The following is a 25,312-nucleotide window of genomic DNA, read 5'->3' as shown; positions in this document are numbered from 1 at the left end:
TTTTAGCAATATCCAAATTACACGCCCAGCTCACCACCGCTGGACTCCTCATGTTACACCAGGGCAACTACTTCTAGTATTTTACACCCCTTTTGCATGGACAGTTCACTTTTTCCTACAGGTAAGTACACACATGGACCTGTCACATCTCGGAGCTGCCCAGGGAGTAAGAAAGCCTTTAATTCAATAAATGTAGGGATTCAGAGAGCACGTGCTTATTGCACCAAGCTGTTACACATGCTTAACGTCAGATGTGGTGAGGCTGTAATTTACAATCAAAGAGGGAAATTAAGGCTGGAAAACAGTTTTCACACAATTCATCATCATCATGCTATAAACCACAGGTGATACCTCAGCTCCAAATTGTAAGTAAAACAAGTAGCAGTTCTCAGTGGCCCATACAAGTTAAAAGTGATGCATTTCTGACCAAAAACAGCACCTCAAAATATCTTCCACGCAATAAAGAGGTCAGTTTTCTAGCTGTAAGTTATTAGAAATGCCATGCACGGAGACAACCCTGACAGCGCTCACAGGGAACTTTCCAAAAGGCTTTCCAAAAGTTTGGAACATTTTTTCCTGAAATCTAAAGTATCTTCAGGAAAATACTCCTCCACACGCACCTTCCCTTTTTTTTTTTTTTTAATATATAATTAACTCGAATTGCTGTCATTATAGACACTGATGTGGAGGTGAATGCTTAAAAAGAAATTTTAATCAGAGCTATATTTAGATACTTAGGCTGGAAAAAAAAAAAAAGAAAGCAGTGGAGTGGTTATGAGGAAGCCTATTTAATATGAGAAGAATCAAAAATGGAACAACAGCAGCCTTTAGAAATTCAGATTTAGTTCTGTATGTGTCTGTAAACATGATAAATATATGTTTGAAGGGAGTTTTATAATAAAACCAACAAACTTAGCTACAGAAGGACAGCAGCAAGTCATATTGAGGGATTTCTCCCGTGCCAGCTGAAGAGCCGTAATGGGATTGAGGCGACACCATGGTGCTGGAACTAAACCAGCACCACGAGACATGTATACAAATACAAAGTGGGCTAAAAAATAACCACACCACTCTGCAAAATCACCTCACAGCTAGAAGCGGCACGGCTGCGTCTTTAGGAGCTGCTAGAGGAGGAAAACCACATAAAGGCTCACAACTGAAGGAGAAGCAGGCAGGCTGTCAGAGCGGCTTCAGTCTCAGAAACCAGCAGCGAGTCGCCGAGTGACCTGCAGACGATCACACCTGAGTCCTCTGGGACCTTTGGGGGGCTCGCTGCCCGCCCTAAATCCCCCCCCGGCACCCCAAAAGCTTCCCCCAGCCTCTCACCTCCGCCGGGTCGCAGCAGCTTCGCCTCCTGCCCGCCTCCACCCCACGCCCGCCTCAGGAATGCCGCGGGCGAACGCGAGCCCGTCCTTCCCCTTCCAAAAAATAAATAAACGGGGAAAAAGAAAAAAGGAAAAAAAAAAAAAAAAAAGGAAAAACGAGAAGGGCTCCCCCTGGGGCCGCGGGGTGCCCCCGCCTCGCCGGGCGAGCAGCAGCCGCCAAATGGCCGCGGGAGAGGAGCGGAGCGGCACCGGCCCGGCCCCCCCCCGCCCACGCAGCCCCACACGGGCAGGGAAGGGGAGGGAAGGGAAGGGAAAAGGAGAGGAGAGGAAGGGCCCCCAAGGCTCAGCCCACCCCCAGGTGGGGAGGTGGGGGCCGGGCCCGCTGCAGGCCGAGGGAGGAGGTCCCGGGATCTTTAGGGAGCTGCCTCTGCGCCCCAAGTCATTTTTTGGGAGGGTTGGGGTGGCCCCGGCTGGGCTCCGCCTAGCAGCGGGTAACCGCTAAGCTGTACCTGATGCACGCCAGCCCTGAGGAAGTCGGTAAAAATAGGGAATCCGTGGAAAAAAAAACCACCCTCTTTCAACGGCAGTATCGTTTCTACTTTATTTTGATAACCAGCCCTAAATGCACAGGAGTTAGAGGGGCACCTGTGCCCGATGAGGCACATACACACAGTCTGTAAGCATTTGTCACTGAGGCAAGGCTGGAGAGGCAAATACCTAATGCTAGTGATAACTCCACGTTTGAGGTAAAAGCTTATGGTGTTTTCACCCCCTCCCAGAAGTAATTTTTTGGATTTCAAAGTGATTCTTCGCTTTGCAACTGAGCCGAAAATGCCACACAGCGCCCGGGTGCCCCCAGACCCCAGCAGCTCCCACCAGAAAGCTGCTGGGGAGCAGCGACGGAAGAGCCTCGCGTTCCCCAAGCACGTCCTCATCCTCACAGGGCTCGCCCGTGGGCCTGACGGGGCACGATGATGCTCGCGTATGCAGTCACAGGTATTGGCACGTACGCCTAGCGAAGAGCAATTGAGGAGAGCCGGTTTCTGAGGAGCCCCGCTGTGATCGCTCATACCCAGCCCTGTGCTCGTGCGTCAGGCACTGACAGTCATCCGAGCGCGCTCCCAAAACCACCCGGCATTGCTTGAAATACGTCAGTGTGTCGATGAGCATGTCGCAACCCCGTACGCACACACGCTGCAAGTCAACTGGATGCCTGTCTGCCATGTTAGCGCAGCCCTCCCAGGAGGGAATGAGGAGTTCTCCCATCCCAGCCTGCCCTTTGCCAATTTGGGAGTTTCGTGTTTTGGGGCAGGCACTGCTAGATCCAGAGCAAGTCTTCCTTCCGCCTGTTCAGATTGGGCCTTACATTCACAGAGGGTTTTTAAAGAAAATGTGCTAGCACTTCTTGTTCTGATCCCAGCACAGAAGGCTCTGAACTTCAGTCAGTTGAAGTAACTCGCTGGCAAATAATTCAATCAGGTAATCTGTATTCAAGAGTTATTTTCAAGTCGTTTAGCAGTGTTCATCTCCTACCCGGTTGATAGTTTTCAGTTAATCATTCACTTGTCAGCAGATCCACTGAATGGAGCCACTCAACTGATTTACAGTAGAGGGGCCTCAGTGTGGGAGAGTAGGGAGAGCCCTGGCCAAGAGATAATTTACCTCTGCCTACCTGGCCGCACGGTTTAAGCCCTAAAGCTTTGAATAAAGAGATAAATTTGTCCTTCCTCGCAGCTGAAAACTCTCTGAAGACCAGGCTGTCAAGCATTTAATCTTACGTAGTTCCTCTCACTACTCCAGAGCTGTGCTCAGCCTAAGTAATTACAGAGCAGCCGTGTGGTACGTATCCCTAAACTGTAATTTGCCAGAATGAATTCCACAGCAAGTTTATCTATATATTGCATCACACCATATGAACCACTGTTAAGGTCCTAAAATTTAAAGAAACCCTAGTTTACAGGTTTCTTTAAGTTTCCCTGGCAAGTAATATACACAATGAATCTCGCTTCCACCAACTGCTTCGCAGTACTTGGCTTCTAAGGAATGTTACAAATCTGTGAACTGTGCTGTCTTCCCAACTATTTCAAGTCTTTGTTGAAGAATGCCAGTAAGTGGGTGACAGGGCAGGAAGGGGAGAGAAAAAAAAAAAAAAAGGATATAGGAAGGAACCATCTCATCCCATTTCAACTGGATTTCTCCAAGCCCAGTATGAGCAGGTAGCAGTATTCTGAACTATTAAGTATAAAGTAAAAACTGTTTTCATTGAAAACATGCTTAAATTAGTATAAAAAACCCCGTCACTCACCAAGTGAAGTATACCATCAGAAGTATAACCTCAACAGAGGCCTAAACAGACAAAATATAAATAAAAAGCATTGTCATAAGACAAAGACAAGCAGGGATGCAAAAGACTTGCTTAAACATAGCCACGAGCTTTGTTAGCGAGCACTGTTCCCTATGTACATTCTGCAGTACTTAAATATATGTTCAAATATTTACACAACAAGCACAACCCCAGTCATTTGATAAGTACAGTCCAATATTTTTAATTACTGTTAAAACACTGTGGGTCAATTGACTAAGACCTTAAAATAATCATCTCACTGCCAGCTTCAAACACTGACGTGAGAGCTTTCTGTTTCACTTACTGCATCTTGAAAATACGTAGCCTGTCACGTTTAACACAAAGCTTGCTGTCCCACTCCTTGTGCTCAGGGATAACACAACCTCCTTGTCCCAGAAAGGACAATTAATAGAGTCATCAGTTTTGGACACTACGCTGAGATGATGTTTGGAATCAGACACTCCTCTGTGATGGTATCTCGCATACCAGCGGCTCCAGTTAAACCAAATCCATGTCTACAAAAAGCCCTACAAAATGCATGAATGTGACAGTGCCTGATGAAGTGATCTTTTAAGTAATTACTGTTAGCCTTTAGCCTATAAAGCCCTAAACTTGGACTTCCCTCAGGAAACAACTGAGGGCCATTGTACTTAACTTTGCATTTGCCAAATGATTTTTATCCAGGAACCCAGCTCCAGCTACCTTCAGCTACACAGTGCATTTCCAGAGGATGTAACCCTTTGGAAAGCCTCGAGCTGTAACAGATGGGCCTCACGATGACACAGGCATAGCAGCTCGAGGCAATTACTGTCTAATACCCAAGATTTTCACTGCCACAAAGACCCCATAAAATGTATGAAGACGCATATATACTTGCCCTTTTCTGTAATTTTATGCTTGGTATTTAGTTATACTCACACCTTCCATTTGGATTCACCTGACTAATCCCTATCCATACCCACCACCTGCTTAGGAACTGGACTTCTACGAGGCTTGGAAATGGGCCAGCTGGGATCAGGCACTCAGCACTGCAAAACACAACAGCAGCGATGTATCTACTGGAGAAAAACATCTTCTGAGAGACGCCCTGGGTACATGAGATTACCAGAAAACATGGGCTATCAAGGATAAAATCAAGTAAGAAATGACACTCAGTGGGACACTGCTTTAGCTGAAAGTCTTAAGAGTTAAAACTATAGGAAAAAAAAAGATGGACGAGACTTAAACTCCATAGTGCACATGCAAGCAACAGTGTCACCAGGTAACTGTTCCTCACCAAAGCTGGTTTTGTAACACTTAATGCATGTATGCATATTAATGGCTTTCATTTAACTCATTTTCATAGTTGCGTGCCTGTGCTTATTAAAGGAGTCTGAATAATGGTTTGGTTTTACATGAGCTCTGTAGGAGAAATGTGTTTTTTTCCCCTACTTTCTTTTCATGCTCTAGATCAACCACAAAATGTCTTCAGAATACAGAGAGAGTCTTTCAGTTTGGAGGGACTGAATACATACTTCAGAGATTGATTTGTGGTGAACACATACTTCAGCCCCTACTCCCAAACCAACCAACCCACCACCCTAGACTACCACATGCCACCTCAACAAGCACTGCAGATAGATTCAGTATTATTTCAACAAAGCATAAGGTCTTGAATGTAAAGGAGGCTTCCCAATCCTGACTGACATTCACAGCCAGCTGACAGTTCTCCAGAGCTCCAGTCACAAAGATGATCCATGCATTTCAAGGGTGTCCTGGAGCACAAAGGCTGGTGGAGGTCCAAACCAGAATCTACAACACTACATGGCCCACACTTTGCATAACACACACCACAAACCAGGGCAATGAAGGGATAGCTACAGAAAAACTGCTAAACTGCATCATTTCACAAACATCACGGAGCATGCATAACATGGACCAAAAGAATGACAGCAGCACCAGATCAAAGAAATTCTTCGCAGAAAAGAAAAACAGATTAAATCAAGTGAAGCATACGCTGGAGATGAATGCTGGTACACAAGCAGGCATTGTGCCAAAAACAGCAGTGTCACATGGAATTAAAGAAAAACAGGTAAGACTGAATGATTAAAAAGAGGAGTTTATCCCTACCTAGGGGAACATGTATGCCAAGTATGCTGTTGCATACCCTGGAAATGCAGATTGCCTACCAATGCTCTTCAGAGTAATTACGTTTTTTGTTTAGAATATGTTAAGCTCTCAGTCTCTCCGACAGTGCCTTTACACCCCAGGAAGACGAAGCCAACATACAGCATGTACATAGCTCACCCTAGAAGCAACAGCCTTGCTCTGGATGCTCACTGGACCTACATGGGACTCCTCAACATCCACAGTCTGGGCTGAATGGCCACTCTTACTTGTCTGCTGGGTATCCAGAGCTCCAAAATCAATGCAAACAGTTCACGTGCTGTCCCAGTACCACCTCCAGCAAGAAGAAAGGAGGCATCTCTGGAGAAAGTTGGATGCATGGCACTTTTTACAGGTCCCATCTCAGTCCAAGGACTGCCCTCATTCCTCACACAGTAAAAGAGACTTGGCCTAGGAATGCCTCCTCTTCCCCTCCCAAAGGCCACTTTCGTACCCTGGATCTTACTGAGCTTCAGGGAGCTTTTATTCCCTGATAGGCCGAGATCACCATGCTCTGAGCTGCTTTCTTAAGCCAGGGCATGCGGCTTTTCTTCATATACTTCATATTTGGTTATGTTGCATATGGTCTTTCATGAGAAAGAATCTGTTTCCAACAACAACTATGAGCAAACGCCCAGTAGAGTAGGGAGTTTATGGACTTAGCAGCTACCAGCACCCTGTAGGGAAGTATGCATGAAGATCTGGAGACAGCAAATGCAACGTGATGAGCTGAGTGGTGGGGGAGGAAACCTGAATCATTCATTCAACTGGGAAAGTTATGTATCCCGAACATAGCAGAGACATCCCTCAAGAGCAAGGTACCAACCTGTAATCCACACCATACCATCATCAGCCTCACATTTTATCTGAAGAAATATTAGAGAACACACAAACATGCAAATCAAGTTAATGTCACAAGCATTAGACAGGATTTTAAGTGATGGAAAATAAAATGAAAATATGAGGACAAATAAGGCTGTAACTTATCCTTTTTATCCTTTATTACAAGAGTTATAGTTTTTTACACTCTCAGCATATTTTTGTAATATACTCTGTATAATTTTTATCAATGTTATTTAGGAAAATTCATTCCTTCTGTACAACACTACATTGTAACTAACAAACCTCTGGATAATTTGATATAGGCAAGCAGTTTTTGGCAGAAATTGCATAAATGCGTGATGGGATTTCAAGATAAAAAAGCAGTATCAGGCAATGAAATACCATATCTGCACTTAAAATATACGTATCCCGATTTTCCTCGCTTAATCCTCCTCATTTCCCTCATACATAAACCAGAACGTAATATTAATATTAATACTGCAGCATCCGTCATTTTTCAGCTAAGGCAAGCTGAACAATGCATTCTGTCACAAAGCAAACAACTCTGAAGATCGGTTTCTAAAAATTCCTTGCAACGCGAGGCATTTCAAGTGCCGTAAGCTGCCTGACAAGGCTCGCTTCAGATCCGAAGCCCCCTGCTTGCACCCTGCTCACTTTCCCTGCTCGCTGTCCGCCAGGAGATGCCATCCAGCTACAGCCACCTCTTCACTAGGAGCATTGCTAGCTGCAGGTGCATGGATGTACGCCGGTATATAAATACACCCACCCGTACAGACAGCCCTCTGGGCCCTGATCTCTTTTCCCTTACACTTACCATTGCTCACTGAGGTGTGCAGTGCAGAGCAAGCACCCAGCCAAAATCTCTACAAACTTTTTCAGCTGCCAGCAGGAGGATCATGGTGTGAATACTGAGCTCAAGACAGAACCATAGAATCATTTAGGTTGGAAAAGACCCGTAAGATCATCGTGTCCAACCACAGATAGCCCTGTTTACTTTAGCTTTCCATTATTGTATAGACGCATGTTGTAGGTTCTGCCTCGAGCCACCTCTACTTGCTTACACAGAAGTTTTATATGGATTTTACATAGGTTCCAGGTACATGAGGAGAAGAATCACAGAACTGTAGGGGCTGGAAGCAACCTCAAGAGATCATCGGGTCCAACCCCCCTGCCAAAGCACACTAGACTTGATTTACTAATTTATAAACTGTACAAAGTCCTAAAAATAAAAAATAAAAAAAAAAAACACACATATAACAAAAGGTCAAAAAACCCCAACAACTCCCACCTCACAGCATGGTAAGACCTGCACTTCATTCTCAACACAGACCCTTTGGTACTCAGCTTATAGACGCAGCCCCATAAAACAGGCCAGCTCTCTGAGTTTGCCCAAGATCCCAGCAGTATGTGCAGGAAGGTATGCTAGAGCTAAGCTAAGGATAATAAAAAAAGCTCTCAAAGTAGTAATTCTGTATGGATGTTTCTTAATTCAGCCTCCCGAATCCCGGCTACAGCACGTTCTGCTAGAATTGCAAATACGGGCTCGGGGGAACAAACACGCTCTGGTAAACAAATGCCTTGGCACACAGTGGTATGTAGGTGGGGTCTACCCAGAATGTCAAGAATTCTTCCCGAAATCAGAGAGATGAGCGAGAACACAACCACTGCATCTGCCTTTCCAGGCTACTTACTGGTTGTTCATCTCTACGGGTATCCTATTCCAATGAAACTTAACAAGGGTGGTAAAGGGGGGCTGCTCCTCGTTTTCTCCCCGCCCCAATCAATACCTTCACTGGTGGGCATAAGACCAAGAAAGCTCACTTCTTACTGAGATTTTCCACCCTCAAGCTCCTCTCACAGCTCCTGGTGTGCCCAGCCTTGGGAACCAAGCACCGGCACCACAGGGAGCTGAAGCCCTACTCTGACAGAAGGAAGGACGCATCACAGCTCTTCTTGTTTGGCAGTTGTTTTCCTATTTTCGTTTGCTCACAACCTCGTCCCAAAATAGCAGCACTTTAAAGGCAGCCTAAGATTTACCGAATAGGCCAGATTTGGATTTACTTTTCTATTAATACCTCTAACAAATTGTTTACGTCAGAAGACGCGTGAGTTCTGCTGCAGCACGGGTACACGTCAACCCCAGAGCACAAAAACAGGCAACAACAACTTAAAAAGCTCGTAAGCCAGAAAGGACAGAGACTGAGGCAAAATGTACAAGTTTATTATTTTCTGTCCTCACGCTGTTTACTTGTTTATCTAGCCATTTCCTCAGGTCTGTCAGGTGCCCAGCCCATTCCCAATCCACAGAGAATATGTATTTCCACCTACTAACCACAGACTGGTTTTTGTTTGTTCTCTAAGCATGAACACTCTCTTGTTCAGTCCTGGGATTCGTGAGTCAAGGTTTTAAGTGTTTACATGAACTATTAAGTAAGCTCCAGTAACAGATTTCTATAAAGATACATACATCCTGTCCTCTTACATCAGGTAAAACCAAAACAATACAGGAGGACGTCCAAGAACAAGCTGGGGCAGAGGACAGAGGCTCAACGTTTGGACTCTAAGAAACATCTTTCTTTTTTATGAGAAATAACACGGCAACCTAGCAGAAGCCAATTAACAGCATATTGTTCATCCTGAGAAAATGTCGATCTGAGTGTGAAACATAAGCAAAAGCTAAGTACATCCCTCTAATCTCGATATTAACTCAATACCACTGTTTCATGATGCCATTTTAATCAGGGAAATGTCAATATTTAATCTTCCAGGTCAGCGTTTTTTTATTGTAGTTGTTAGCTATTTATGGCGTTGGGTGGTAAAGAAAACAGAACAGGGAAAGATATTGTAGGTTACTGCATGGAATACCAATACTAAGTAGGAGAAGTTGCCACAAAATTGTACCTGCTGACATCCTGCTTCAAGGTACATACAGCCATTTTAAAGGGACAATAAGAAGCCAGTAATTTCAAAGACATTGTATTTTCTTCATCATTCGAAGCAGTCAAATGTTTCATAGGAAGATGTTCCTGCACCCCGATCTAAACGACCCTGTTTTCCTTCTGTAAGACATGGGAACACATCTCACTCCAACTTCTGCCTTCTCTAACAGCGCTGCACAAATTAAAGTAATTTTTGTAGATGACAGAGCAATTTTAAGCTTGCGTAAGAACACAAAAGAACAAAATGCCAAAGTTTTGTAATTACATGGCAATCTTACTTCACGTCAACTTGATTCATTAAATGTTTTATAAATCCTCCAATTAACCGAAGGAACGTTTTTGTTCTAGAAACGAGATAAAGAAGTTTGTAAAGCCATGAGAACTGAGCGTGTTGTACATCTTGTGAACTGAAGCACTCAGTAAATATACTGCTACAGCACTGATAGTGAAATATGGGAGCTGCTCATCATCTACACAGTGTTCAAGCAATAACCAAAAATCTCTGTTCGGATGCAGGGGCAGCGTTGGTGAGGATCCCTAAACTGGAATACGCACCACGCTAAGCAAAGCCAACTGGAGGGTGTTGGAGGAAGGTGCTGGTATCTTTCACTCCTGAATAACCAGTGAAAATTTAACTTCAGTTTGAAGGAGATACCATGTCAGTGCTCCAGTATCTATCTGTGTCACAGTAGCTCCGCTTCCCCTCAGGTTTGGGATGAGTCACTAGCAGATTTCTTCAAATTGCAGCAGCACTTTATACAAATGAAAGGTACATTTGAATCGGAAGCCCTTCAAAATACCCACTTCAGAAATACTGTTTCATCGTTCACCTTTACATAAACAAGGTTCTCCCAGCCCTACACTGATCATTTTTTTCTTTGCCACCGATTCATGCCTACCCGCAGACAGTCGAGAACACACACTCAAGATCTGGGAGGTTGGTACCTCTGGTAGGAAATGGCAGTGGTGGGCAGATGCCAAGCCCAGCGGTCCTCACCCACCCCTGTGAAACCGCAGCTGGTTCCTGTGACAAAATTAACCCATAAACCATGACAATTTCTCTCCTCGAGCTTCCCTGTGCTTTCAGTCTGCCTGTCTTGCACCCTTCACCATGCCTTTCCCTAAACACATGCCCCTTGGGAAGAAACACTGAAATCCATTAAAATAAAGTCGGGGTATTGGTGAATATTTCCATTTCTTCACCCATTTGTCTCTACTATCAATTCGAACTTACCTTCAAAATCAGAAAACACAGCACTGTTAATTTCTCCCTCTTACAAGAATAAGGGCTAATTTTGAAAAGAGAAATGCTTACATACTAAGGGGAGAAATAGTTAATTCTTTAAACATCAGAGCAAGCAAGATGGCTGTTGATACTGCAGATGCCTGGCTTCAGTGTTCTTACATGCATAATTGCTCAGTAAAGCTTTTCATATACATTTTATTGCGTTCATTGTGAACTTGCATAGTTAAACGAGTACCAGATTTTACAATCTTGTTTATGGGAAGGATGCCTCAAGTCACGTTAGCCAGAACAACTTAACACTTTTATTGGATCACGGAGTGACAGCAGAGTTTCTATCAACTAACAAAAGGACCAGAAGCTGAGGGAGACAAAAAGAGAGCACAAAAAAACATTAAGCTAACGCCAAAGAGAAAGAAATTTTGGACATTTCAAAAAAAACAAACGCAATCTTGAAAGCATTAATGCACCTACCATGGTGGTACAGACAAACTGTACCTACTGGATGCTGGAATTGTTGGCATAACAAAACATGAAGATTTGAGGATTAGTTATTGAATTTATATAGGACTATATTTTTGTTTTATTGTGTGTCCAGGAAAGCTGAGAGCACAACCCATGGCTTCCTGTAGTGTCAGGGGGGAGCAGACAGGAAAATGTGCAGAACTCCCACTCCTCTACTATATAATGAAGTGAAAAACACACAGAGATTTTCTTTTTTGAGGAAAAAAAAAAAAAGGTATATATATGTATATGTGCATGCATATATAGGGGTGGTTCCAGACTTACACAGAGGGAAAATACATCAGAGTAACAAAAAGTCATTTCAGAAAATACTCGTCACTGTCTTCTGAACACATAAACCATGGGATTTGTATTTTATACTATAGAGTAAAATTGTCAAATACTGCTACATAATCTGCCCAGACCTGAAAAGTTAAGCAGTCAATTTACTGAAGAGCCTTAAACAGAGAATAGACCTGACCCTGGTCTGTGGTTACTTCTGTAGAATGCTGGCACGGGATATATCCCAAACTTGGAAGAAGTCAGACTAAAGTAACAAATCAAATCCCAGATATTGGCTAAGGAGAATAAAGTAACAAACCAAAGTCTGAATCCCAATAAATGGACTAAGTAGCATTTTCTTTGCTTGTAGTAGTGTGTTCTTGGCCGAGCTTGCTCAGATTCCAATGAACAATAAAATTAAGACCCACTACATTGTAAATCATGGAAACAGCAATAAAAAAGTACCTGCAACACGCACTAAAAGATTCAACCAATGCACACGGAAAAGTTTTGCAGTAGAATGAGGAAAAGACCTTGAGTCTTCAAAATTTCCAAGAGGTCTTAGTCATTGTCCCACAGTGGAGTAAGAGTGCTTGCAAAGGACAGCCTTTTCATCTACCTAGGAAAAAAAATCCCAATTGGTCCACTTCAAAAAAAGACTTGTACTTGTTACTTTCTTCTGAAAGCACCCCAGTTCTTACAATAGCTCATTTGTGTTAACAGCTGAGCAACAGCAGAACCACCAGTTTACATACAAAGTTTTGGTAGACAACTCAACAACCCCAGCGAGATTGGAGCTCCCTATGAGTATCTGGGTGCATGCATCAATATGTTCAGGGAATTAGTTTGTTAAAACTATTTTAATCTCTACTTAGGTACATGATATGAAGGGTTGCAAAAAGTTAACATCAAAGTCACAGTCAGTCTTAATTAGCTGTAGACATTAGTACATGTGGATCCTTCTCACACTGCAGCTGCAACTTGTCTCATCTCATCAGTGAGGAATAAAAGCCAGAGCACGGTTCTTTGGGAAAGAAGTTATTTTTAGCAATTTTGTGCAACCTATCTAGCATAATGTGGACTTGATGCAGCTTTCAGTGCCTAGTGCTTGCCCATGACAAAGACAACCATGTAATGGATGCAGCATCCCAGCTCTGTGTGGTGATCCACACCCACCACAGACGGGTGCAGGTTACCGACCAGAGCTGGGGACACGCCATAATGGCACATCTGAAAGTGTGCCTGCTCTTTATTTCACTTTCAAACCTGTGGTAGATCTGTTGTCAGTGGGGACAGTGAGGGACCACGTGGGGCGGTGGCCTGCAGGGTATGAAGCGCTGCAGGAGCCAGCCACTTGTGCCAGCAGGGCTGGTCTGTTTGAAGAGGCCTGTAGCCACTTTAAAGTATCTAGCAGCACCAGAGTTATCTGTTTGGTACCTCAGATTGAGTTATCACACGGGTAACAAGCTGGACACAGAACTAAAAAGCCCGGAGTGAGACTAACAAGGCATGATACCTCGGTATCTGCACAGTATCAGGAACAAAGGCCTGTGAATCGATGGGAAGCTGTGTCATCCTTTAGGCCCACACTCCTTTTATTTCAAAATTAGTTTTTTTTTTAATTAAAAATGAGGAAAATATAGGACGCAGTAGATCATTTAGATTTGTTTCTAGGCAAATGGTGAGCAACCAGTTCAGACAGCAAGCTGACTAAGCTCATGAAATGGGAGGGGAGGGAGGGAGCTCATAAATGTAACAAAGGCAAAGTCACCACACTCTGGTTGGGAACATCTACCTCTCAAGAGAAACTACTAAAAGAGAGATGTGAAAGCAGCAGTTTCCTTCCAGGAACAAGGAAAGAGAATAACCTGTCCTTGTGCCCTCTAAAAATAAACCACAGAAGTTGCAGAAGGAGATTTTTTTGTATAGTCTTGCATTTTGGGATCGGAGAGGAGCTCAGGACAGAATGTGAAAACATGGTCACATTGCTAGTGGTAAGTGTAAGATCTCCATGAGTACACAGGCAAAGGAATCAGCATGGTTAAGATAGAATTATAATACAAGTAAAAAAAAAAAAAGGATAGCAACAAAAAATCCATATATTTGTGTCTTAAGAGCAAGGAAAACCTTGCTGCCTTACCTCCAGAAGGAGAGAGTGCATGCAGGTGCCTATAATGGAGAAAACAAACAAGCAAACACAACAAAAAACAGGTAACAATATTAGGTGAATTAGAAATTTACAAATTGGCTGGCCTGATGAATTTCCTTCTAGGATGTAGCTCAGGGTTTCAGGAGTTACAGGTCACCCATGAAGGATAAGCAATGTACTACAGGCGAAAAGTGGAAACGAGCAAACATAGCACCCACCTTAGTTAAAATGAAATTACAGACCCAATGAGTCAATTTAACTTCAAATCCCTGGGGAAAAAAAAATAAAATTCAGAACAAACCTTAAGCTTAACCAGTAGCCAAACGAGATTTGCTAAATCACATTGCTAACCTCCTTTGACAGGCCTTCCAGACAGGTAGAAGAGAAAGTACAGATGTCACATCTTTCCTTTAGTAAGGCTTTGAAATTGCCTCAAGGCATTGTAACAATTAAACTACAGATGCAGAAAGAATAAATAGTTTAGTGTGTGAGAAACAAAGGTTAAATATACAATTGTCAGGATAGAGTACTAATCTCAGAAGACAGAGTGAAATGTTATATACAAGATAGTGCCCACAGGCAGGAAACATCAAATACAGGATGAGGAACAACACGACAGCAGGCTACAGTAGGTCACAAGAGACAAGTACCAAGCTGTTCTAAGAAAGGCAAGCGTTGTTATGAGATATCAAAAGAAGTGTTGGAGTGCAATGCCTGTGCATCATCTGCTGAACTCAAAAAATCTTTCTACTTCACTCTGCTTGTAGCTGAATCCCTAGGAGACACATGGACCCACCAGAAAGCACCTAGGGAACAGCAATGAGAATGCAAAGTAGTCTTGAAATTATGATCAAGGGGTAGGGTGAACAAGGTAGTTCTTAGTAGAGGGGGGAAAAGATGTAAGGGGTGGATGTTAGACAAGACTTCTACAAGAAGGGAATCGTTTCTTTTTCAGAGAACTATGGATGGGATAAGTCCTAATGAGCTTATAATGGGCTTTTAATGAGCACCTGGGGGTGTCGGCTAGCAGCACCACAGGAGAACATCCTTCAGTCTGGCTTCATCTGAAAGGACTCCAAGAAGTTCACGTTCACCCAGCAAACCAAACCAAAACGTGGTAAGTGGAAAGGATCAGATGGCGTACTTGACCACTGCATATTGACCATTCCCACTGACATCTGATGTGACATACGGGTGTCTCTGGTAGCTCTGTAAACAAACTGTGGCAAACAATCCCAAAGCACTTATTCCTTAGCTACATCTGCTTTAAAATACCATTGGTAATAATCTGTGCCCCCGCCAATGAAGGATGTCTGGGGGCCTTCTGACTCTTATAAAAACAGCAGAAGCAAACCAGAAGGCCAAGCAGCCAAGCCATCAATCGCTCCCAGCTCCTGAGTCATAAAGCAGTCACCAAGACAAAGAATGCTCCAGCTTCCCATCGCCAGTTCCTCATTTCTTGTCAACATATTTTTAATTCTTGATGCAACTTTTTTTTTTTTCCTAAGAAGGGTGAAATTGTGCACATGTCCATGTGTGTGTGTAACTGTCTTTGAAAGACACCTCTTCATGTTCTCAGACATATGGCCAGCCTCTTTTCCTTACGAGGCCCTTGCTCTGCAGCAAAGGAGCTGCCAGTGCACCTTCAGAAATATTCAGCACCTCCACGTTCCTTATCAAGAACTGTTTGGTTTCCTAACCTCACGCATCCAGCATGATTCCCTGCATAATTATCTGTGCTTTGGCTGGGTGATTGGTGATAGAATTTCTTTCAGGTCATTTCAAGCGATGCCCCTACACAAAATATTAAAATAATTTTTGCACATGTCAACAAGTTTGCAACTTCATTTCTGAGTAAAACCCTGCAAGTGTTATGCCATCCCTTATCCCACCTCTATTTTAATTCTTTATAAACTAATTCATATGAAACATGGAAAAAAAAAGAAACAACCTCATATACTATCAACAAATACAATTAAAATGTTTACACACAAAATCTGAATACTTTTTAATACACAAGAAAAGCTACGGCATTCTGGATTTATTCTCAGATAATTAAACACCAGGGAGAAGGTCTGAGGGCATCAGACATAAGGAGTATCTTAACCGAGGATCCTAGCCAGCTCGTGTTGCAGAGCTATGCCTGCAAGACAGGCCTTATTTACACATTCTGGGGAAGTACTCCACAAGTTTAACATTTTAAGGCTGTTCATGAATTTCTAACAGCCTCTGTCAGTTCACATAAAATGTGCTTAACTACCCAGATGCTGTAACCCAAACCAAGCGGATCATAAATCTGACGGCATTCTGAACTGGTGTAGGTTAAGGCAGGCTTCTAGTTCATATTTACACTGCTTTGGATGTGTAAATTAAAATCCAAGCAGAAAAAAAATACTTTTAATTGGCGTGGATGGTAGGTGAACTCTTTTGTTTTCATTCTGCCTTCTGATTTTTAATTGGGTAGAAAGCTACTGTAAATATTTTCCTCTTTCTCACCACTTCTTCCCAAGCATTTCTATAAACAAGCGAGGTATTGTTTTGCTGCTATACACTACATCCCACACACCCCAAACCAAAACAGAGAAAAAGTACACATTCAAACTGCTACAGGGCACTTGGCTTGCTATAGATTTTTTGACCACACTTCACAGCAACTTGCACACCTCCACATAAATCGATCAGTGCAAGTTGTAGCATATTTTTACCTTTGCTTTTCATTATAGGCTGAAGGAGGGAGAAGTAGACTTGGAAACCTCAGCAAACGAACCTAGAAAGATTTGCTCAGCAGCCTCTGAATCGCTGGTCAACAGCTCTGTGCTGCTCAAAGCACAAGCACAAGTGCATCACTGTTCTCTCATTTAAATGTAGAATAATTCTAGGATTCATGGCAATGCCAGCTTAAACTTAGCTCTAAAGAAACCCTTTGTTTTCAAATAAACCAGTGCCCGGTTTTAGATAATTCTATAAAGAATCCCATTCATCCACCGCATAACATATTAGTTAACATGAAAAGAGCACCAAGAAGGCAGCCAACCTCCAAAAATTTCTGAAGTCCGCCCCATCTATTTAGCATATGCCTTTGGAGTTATATATAATGTGTGTGTACGCATACGCAAGATGTAAAACATCACTGGGAACAGCTCCGTTTGTTCTTGACACAAACACTTCACACTGAGACGTTTGAAAATTTGCGAGCACATTGGCCACCCTCTCCTGACAGAGCCATGCAATTACTCATTTTTTCTGTCACACGTCCAAGCCCCACGTGATTTTTTTCAAGGGACGCTACCGAGGGCCAGTTCTGCGGTCTCCTTCCAGAGGAGCCCCACATGTTTTCAATAAGGGCTCTGAACACGGAGGGATGGCAGAGAAGACTTGTTAGACGCAGAGAGTCCAAAGAAAACAGAAAACATTTTAAATATAATCAAGATGCACCACTTCTGCTCTGCAGCAAGGAAGCAGAAGTCCCCCAGTCCTTTGATGTACTTGTCTCCAGGCACTTGACAGCCTGGGTGCTTCTGCCAGGTAGCTTTTATTTCTGAGCTGTTCTAAAACGTCTCCATTTAGTAGTTTCTGGTAGCACTCCAACCTTCTGGGCTTAATGCATCCTCCTTTTGCAAGGTATGATTAAATCCCATCCAAAAGTGATTTTTTGTCTTTAATTACCTCTTATCCCAATTCCATGCTCCTTCCAACATTAAAGAAAAACATACAACATAAGCTGGAAATTCCAGAGCATTTAAGTATTCATTTTCTGAATGCTCAATCCTTTCTTATTTACTAATCTTAGTAAGAAACATATTTAAGGGCTTGATAGCAATCCTTGTTCATAAACCGAAAAGCAGGAGATGGGGCCTCCTGGTACGTAACACTAAGTTGAGGCTGAGACATTTTTTTGGTGGCATCTCTCATGGCCCAAATGCACAGTTGTCACCGTAATGCTGTGCGATAGGCAACATCACGGAACAAAGCTCACAAGTCCCCCAAACACAGCTTCTCCTTCAAATAATACTTTCAGCAAAGATTAATGGTGCAAAGCTGTGAGATAGCCATCAAGGTAGTTTCTGAAAAACATGAACTGGTGCCATGTTTTAACAGCAAACAGGAAAGTTGTTAAGACCTAAAAAAAAACTGACACACACTCTGTGTATATTTAGATAACAGATTTTGCCTCCTGTATTGTTTAGAGAAATATAAATATTTGGGAATAACTTCAATTCTACAGTAGTTCAATAAATACTCAAATATGAGGTGTAACCACATAGACCATTATTATGGTCTGTATGTATATCCGCAATATACCATATTGCAGAGGTATAACCACATGGGAACATTTTGGCAGGCCCTGTGCCACCTTGTTTCTCAGCTGAGACCCACCTGTGCTTGAGCAGCACACCACAGACAGCGCTGGGTGCTGGTACTCCTTTGATTTGCTTTACTCCGAGAGAAATATAACGGTGTGTGAAGTTACACCACTCCTACGGTGGCAGTGTTTTGCAATAGTATTTGGCAAGGCAGTTCATACTAGCAGGTTGCCGGTCACCCTCACAATTTCAAACAAGGCTGCCAAAAATAAGACGTGTTATCTCTTTGAATAAAGGAGCTTTGAAATGAACGTAGACACCAGTGTTTCTTATCCACACTTCCCCCAAAAAAGCAGGTGCTTTCCTGCCCTAAGACAAAGAAACACTGTCCTAGCAAAACAAAGCACTGCAAATATCACAGAATGAGGCATTTCCCTCTCATCCTCAGATGATCTGTGCCTTAAAGACCCAAGGGAAAAGGCCACGCAGAGATATAACCTTATTTCTTCTTCCTCCCTTAACTAGCCAAGCGTTACTCCTCTCTTCAAACACAGAGGATGTGGAAATTCCCACCTCTGATAACAGTCTTATCACCAGCAACCAAGCCCTGTGAGATGCGGCTCCCAGCAAGCACGGGGAGCGCTGCAGCAGCCAGGTTCCTGCTGCTGCTCCTCAGTTCAGCCTCTGGCAACTTGCAGCCTCTTCCACCAGACGGCCCAGGTTAAACACAGGGGCAGAAGCACGCCTCCCACTCGCTTACCTCAGCCTCAGGTGGGGGAAGACGTGGGTTTGATCCCCCCTGGGCACGAGGAGCAGGAGGCCTGGTTTTGATTACAGCCTACTCTTCAGGAGTCCCACCACCGCCTGCTTGTTATGGCAGGATGCAGGCTGGTTCCTCTTCTGGCGATGTTTTAAGGAGAAAGCCTGCACGACCGATCCTATCAGCGCGTGTGTGTGTTTACAGCATGCTTGCCAGGTGCCCCAGTTTCTTGATCTCCTAAGAGCTTTGATGCTCGACTCCAGCAGCTCTAGATAAGGCGCTTACAAACTTTCTGCTTCAACAGGGAGACACGCCACGTTCAGGATGGTTTTGGAGTCAGGCAGACACCGCGTAAGGTGGTTTGGAAGACGTGGGTATACGAGGTCTGGCTGCTTGGGGATTAGGGATGCAAGGAAGAACCCGATTAACACGTTTTTAAGTGTTCTCACACTATTCTCCAGCCCTTCAGTTCTGCTTTGGAAAGCGAACGTGTTTGCTTTGCGGGTTATTTTAGCATATGGATGCTACTCAAACTAGAACAAAATGAATCCTTCAATGCAAACACTCCAAGTGCTAACTTCAGACAAAAACAACATATTGCTTTACTACAGCTCAGTCTATATAAATACATAGATTACTTATGCCAGCTTCTAGCTTCCTTGATCCACAGGAAAAAAAAAAATCATAGCAGATTAAGTCTTCAATGGCTTATGAGCATCCAAAAATTTAGTCAAAAGACCAACCAACAGTGGCTTTGCTTTTGGGAAGCTCCCACTCCCTAAAAGTAACATTTTTCTAAAGGCCAAATTAGACAGCCAAAAATAAATATTAATTCACAACTACAAAAATGTATAATCTGATCTCGATTTACATGCAGAAATGCTGGGCATTTCTGTACAAAACGCCTTGTCTCCATGGGACAAAAATGCCCCGCTGCTTTGAATGCAAATTATAAAACCGAAACCATCTGGAAAATGATCTGGGATATAGGCAGGATAACCCAGGAAAGTGCTGCTGTGTGGATGCAGCTGAGGGATCAGAGCTTATTAGAAGCTTATCCCATGTGGATGGGATGGAAAATAAGATCTGACATACTCCCTTACACAGCGATGATTAACCTCAACTTGCAATTAGCATGCGTGGCATTAGGAAATGACAGATGATTTCCATCATAAATCCTAGATCCCAGGGGAGACAAAGAGTTGCTACGAGTCTATTTTTATTTGCTAAGACCTGTGACATTTTATTTCATACACTTGATTTTGGGAATTCAGCATATTCTGTTGAAACGTCTTGTTGCTGGGTCAAGTCAGCTTCGGAGGCTGGCAGCCAATCCAGCTACCTAGGCTGAAACAATCCTGCATACTAAAAACCAGCAATCACTATTTTAAACACACGCCGTTACAGTCAAATTATCCACCTACTTGTGGATTGACTTCAAACAAGTCAAAAAATGAGCAGACTAGTAATTTTAAAGTGCCCGCATCTTAAGGCTTGAACTACTAGCTCCCTGCGCTGCATTATTTCATAAGCAGATGACAGCAGAATGGGCTAGAAAACACCCAGCTAATATCTTTCATGGGTCCTCTGCAGACCTCTGCTCAGTGAGACGTGAACATCCAGCCTCTCAGAAAGCCACCCATCCTTAGAGAATGAAAATGCAGCCAGCAGTCATGAAAAGCAACAACTCCTATCAGCTGCTGATTGCCAAAGCCAAGATCCCCTCCGAGCAAATCCCATGTGTTACAAGTCTGGATGTAGCCCATGTACATACCACTCCTGACAGCTCTCATTCTCCTGAAGAAACACTTAATCCTCTTTTAAGATAACAATAGACACTGATTATAACAGAGTGATATGGAAGAAAATTAAACAGAAGGGTTGTCGGTGTCTATTTTGAGCACAAGATGCATTTCCATGCTGCTTCAGTGCTCAGAGCACGTAATGAAGAGGCTGTGGCACTGACGAGAGAGGAATACAGAGGCTGCCGACTGCTTCTGGCTGCCAACAAGTGCATATTCATGCTCTCCATACGCTCCTAAAACTTCAGGGAAAGCCAAGCTGCGGAGCTGAGGCACAAACAAGCCCCGCGGGAGCACGCAGACCTCTGCGAGGGGAAGGCACCGAGAGGGGTCTCGCTGCTCCCCGGGGGGCTGCAGCAGGGCTTCCAGGAGCAGCAGCAGCCCCAATGGACGAGCCCAGCCTTACCTCCTGGCCGCCTGCTTCCAGCCCAGCGTCGCGGGCTCCTCCTCGCCGCGGCCCCGGGGCTTCCAGGCGGGGCCGGGACCGGGACCGGGGCTGGGACCGGGGCCGGGGCCGGGGCCAGCGGCCGAGCCGCCCTCACCGCCCCCGCAGCTTCGGGGTCAGGCCGGGACTCGCGGCCCCCTGGCGGCCGGGGAGAGCTCCGGGGGCCCGGGAGGGGAGAGCGGGGAGCTGAGGGCGGGGAGGCGCTGCCACAGGCTGCCCAGGGAGGCTGTGGGTGCCCCATCCCTGGAGGGGCTCAGGGCCAGGCTGGATGGCGCCCTGGGCAGCCTGGTGTGGTGGGTGCCGTCCCTGCCCGTGGCGGGTGTTGATCTTCGAGGCCCCTTCCAGCCCGAGCCCTTCGGGGATTTTCCGATACAACACACCCGTCTGAAGGGCCTGGCCTGCCAACCTCAATGGGAAGTGTTTAAAAGCATCTCTTCACCCCCCCCCCCCCCCCTTCTGCCTTCTTGGCATTATTTCGCTTCTTTTTCAGCGCAGTTGCTCTCTGTGTTCATTTCTCACAGCAGGATGTGGTAAAATTAAGGCTACCAGTTTGTCTCCAGCAGCATTTGCTGTTTCTCTTTTGGCTGCTGTTTCTGTGCTTCCTGCCACACTTTCCCCTCCACGTATTTCCACAGGATGCAGCCCCCCGCCACAAAAAGTCCCACCCTTCGTTTTAGCGACCCTGCCTCGGAAAACCGTGCTCCACGCTGGTTGTTCTCAGTACGCCCGTCTGAGATTCCCTCGTGGCACACCTATGAGGGTGGTAACAGCTTGGAGGCTTCATGAAACAAGCAGGTGGAGAGGGGCCATGAGACCAGGGAGCTGCTCTGAGCACAGAGGTGGCACAGATGCGGTTCCTGGGTGGCAGCAAGAAGAAGGCAGAGGCTGCTGAGAAAGGCAGAAGCTCCTGACATGCAAGGAAGAAGGCAGAGACTGTAGTATGGGCAGAAGTGAATCCTAGGCAAAGAGCTCAGTCCGATGTCCCACTGCAGTTAATCTATGTCCTACTGTATCTTAACGTAACAATCACCACCTTACAGGCTCCCTTCAGCACGTTTTGGATGGTTCGTTCCTTTCCCTCTTGCAGAGAAGCAAAGGAGTGAGGTGAAATGGTATAGCTAAAAGCCACGTGTGTTTGGTGAAATATCAGAACAAGTAGTTCTTGTCAACATGGCATGATTTCATACAAGCGTCCTTGTTGCTCTTCTAATTTACAGATTTTGCTAACATGTTTTTAGTGGGAATGCTACTTTAGCTGATGGTTATGCCCAGCCATTTGACTGCACCTGTAACTCACCTCTGATCTTTGCCTTTTCTTTCGTTTACCACCACTGTCTGGAATTGTGCACTTGAGCTGATTCAACAATTGCTGTTGGGTTGAACATTTCTCTTTCTGGCTGACAGCTTCTTTAAAACTGTGCTGAAGGTCCAAAATACCACAAACACACACAAAAAAATGCTAGATTATTTAGATCCTTTATCGTAGAAAGCTGAAGTACATTTAATCTTTGTTGTAACCTTCACCTTCTGGAAAGTCTTGCATCCATTTAACAGTAAATCTTGCATACATTTGACAGTACCTCCAGGTGGGTGTCGATCTACCAGACAGCCTGGGAAAAAGTTTCCAGTGTAGACCACAACCTGCAGATGTGGCCTCATCCACTTCATGATGTTGCTGTGGTGATGGAGCCCCGGACAAGTGTAAGTTCATTCTCATTTCCAAGTTGCAGCTCTCTGTACCAGAGACTCAGCCTATTGCTCTCCTGTACAGCCACAGCACAAGACCTAACTGTCAATGAGAACCATTACCAGTTCCCTTCACTATAAGCAAATTTCACAGAATCACAGAATTTCTAGGTTGGAAGAGACCTCAAGATCATCGAGTCCAACCTCTGACCTAACACTAACAGTCCCCACTAAACCATATCCCTAAGCTCTACATCTAAACGTTTTTCACCTAAGGTGAAAGCCTCTTAAAAAAAAAATAAAAGAACAAAGACAAAAATTACTTGCCACTGTAGTCAGTGTTTTCTTTTCTTTCATCTTAATCACACCGTAAGAACAGCATGTCTTCTTTCTGTTGCGGTGTTCCTCTGTGAGGACATAAGTACACACTCAAGGCTCCTAATGCCACATCATCTATAATAGGAAGCACTAAAACCAGAAGATCTTTAAAAGGTGAGTCTCAGTCCTTGCTGCTGAGCAAACAAACAAAGCTAATAATGTGCCTCAGTTGTTCTGTCGTCTGTTTGCTCTGTCATTTGTTTTCTTACACATATCCTTGCAGACAGGTTAATTTGTTTAACTACACACAGGTCAATGTCTGAATAGCTCACCTAGAAGCACCAGCAACACCAAAAGAGAAAATGGGGAAAAAAGCAGGTGATGATGACATCCTGCTTTTAAAGCACAGCAACATCAGCAGTCTGGTACATGGATTAAGGACAGAGTAAGCCCTTTGTGCAGTAACTGAGTATTTGTACAGATGTACTCCCCACCTTATTGTGAGATACCAAACCACCAAAATGGGGAAAAATATCTCTGGCGAGGTCACCATTACTTCTGTCAGCTTGCTGTTCCTTCTTTCCATTCTCTCTGTTGCCTGACCTATTTGCATATATCCACCTTTCTTCCCTTTGCACTTCTTTCCCCATAGCAACTCGGCCTCCATACATCCTACTTTGCCTCCTCCCACACCAAGAAGCAGTGCAGTAGCACAGGCTGAAGGAAAAATTTCAAAGACGAAGGGTTTGTTAGCTAGTGTAGGCTCGTCGTGAGCTTTCTAGCCAAAGCATGGAGAAAAGAAACAGAGACTAAGGACGATCAGAATAAAAGACAAAAGTTTTAAAATAGGGAGCAGAAAGCAAGGTACAGGAGGTGAACTTCCACCAAGGATTTTCTGTTCAGCAGACCAGACTGTACACACTCAGGCTAGTTAGATCCCCCTCAACCACACGAGTAAGATTTTTACAACTACATCAAGGAAATAAAGTACATTAAGGACATAAATCAACAATTACATGTCATAAGGCTCACTGTGGCATAGCAGTCATCTGCCACTAAATCCATGTTCATGAAGAGGTTCCTATCTTTAGGCACACAAATTCCAATTTTTTTTTCAGAGCTTAGCTTCTGAAGGAATGATAAAATTTGTCTTCAGGGAGCTTGTTAACTATTAGTATTTCTAATAAGCTTAGCATTTATGAGGTGTAGGTACTGAATTTTCTTTCCCACAGTAAGGTAATACAACACTTATATGTTTTATTGAACATTTAAAAAATGGATTACAGCAATTAAGATGAAAGTTTAACACAAATATTACATAAAAAGAAACATTTAAGACCTTTAATGAGCTCCTGGAACTTGGTTGCCAGATCACATCTGGGAATCCTTGTCTAACTCCCTTTGTGTCTCCAAGAAAAACTTTTCTCCAAAGCATTACCATCAGACTTTCATATCTGCACCAAAAGCAGAACAGGTGGATAAGAGCAGAGGTCACCCTTCTCATAGTCACTGTTTTAAGCTGGTTTCACTTTCTACCCTGTTGGGTGCTTTGATTTTTGAACTTAAGTTTGTACTTGTTGGTGTCATAAGCAAATCTAGATCAGATTTTGCAGAATTCAAGTCTACCACGGAGGTGGAGCTTCCCAGCCTCCCAGGTGTAATCAGAGGCATATTTCCAAATCTTGGTTGTTATTAAATAATGGTCATTAGCAGCCTAACCTTGAGACAAGGTGAATCACCAGTGGATTGAGGAGGAAAGAGATACTGCCAAGCTTGAGGGTGATGTTTCTGCACATGTAAGCACCTAGCTAGGAGCAGCTTTTAGTGCAGTAAGTACAGTTCTTTACCCCAAATGGTGAGAGGTAAGCAAGTAAGCATGTCATCTGCAGTCTAGGTAGCTAGGAAGCACGTTTCGTTTTCTCTCCCTCCTTCCAAAAAGGTGGAAGTAATTTTTTTATACTTTTATCATATCCTCTCATGCAACTACTGTGGCGTAGTGTGCTGCTGTTGAATGTTTAAGTATGCTCTCCGTTAAGCTCAAGGTTAATTAGACCAGGAGGTTCACTGCTCTCTTCAGTTTTAGGGATTTTTTTGGACACTCAAAGGAACAGCACAGCAAGCTGACAGAAGTAACGGTGACCTTGCCAGAGATATTTTTCCATTCAACACAAATCTGTTTAATTTTTACACACAAAGTAGAACCCATTGTTTGCATTCAGGATT

The 25,312-nt window shown here is 43.9% G+C and overlaps 1 protein-coding gene across 4 annotated transcripts in view; it reads right to left on the bottom strand.

The window, feature by feature from the left end:
• Positions 1–21,217, bottom strand: part of SGK3 (serum/glucocorticoid regulated kinase family member 3) — a 54,164-nt gene extending 32,947 nt beyond the window's left edge. The window contains exon 1 of one of the 4 annotated variants that reach the window (XM_068672010.1): positions 21,047–21,217. The gene's annotated coding sequence lies outside the window, so the exon portion shown is untranslated. Of the gene's footprint in view, positions 1–1,326; positions 1,711–18,651; positions 18,772–18,920; positions 19,040–21,046 lie in introns of those variants that run through there. The other 3 variants (XM_068672012.1, XM_068672011.1, XM_068672009.1) reach the window with 3 other exon arrangements.
• Between the last annotated feature and the right edge of the window lie 4,095 nt (positions 21,218–25,312).

This window comes from Anas acuta, chromosome 2, assembly GCF_963932015.1.
Source record: "Anas acuta chromosome 2, bAnaAcu1.1, whole genome shotgun sequence".
In the NCBI taxonomy this organism is placed as follows: Eukaryota; Metazoa; Chordata; class Aves; order Anseriformes; family Anatidae; genus Anas; species Anas acuta.
Note: the sequence above shows the minus strand (reverse complement) of the source record. Positions and strands in the feature narration are given on the sequence as shown.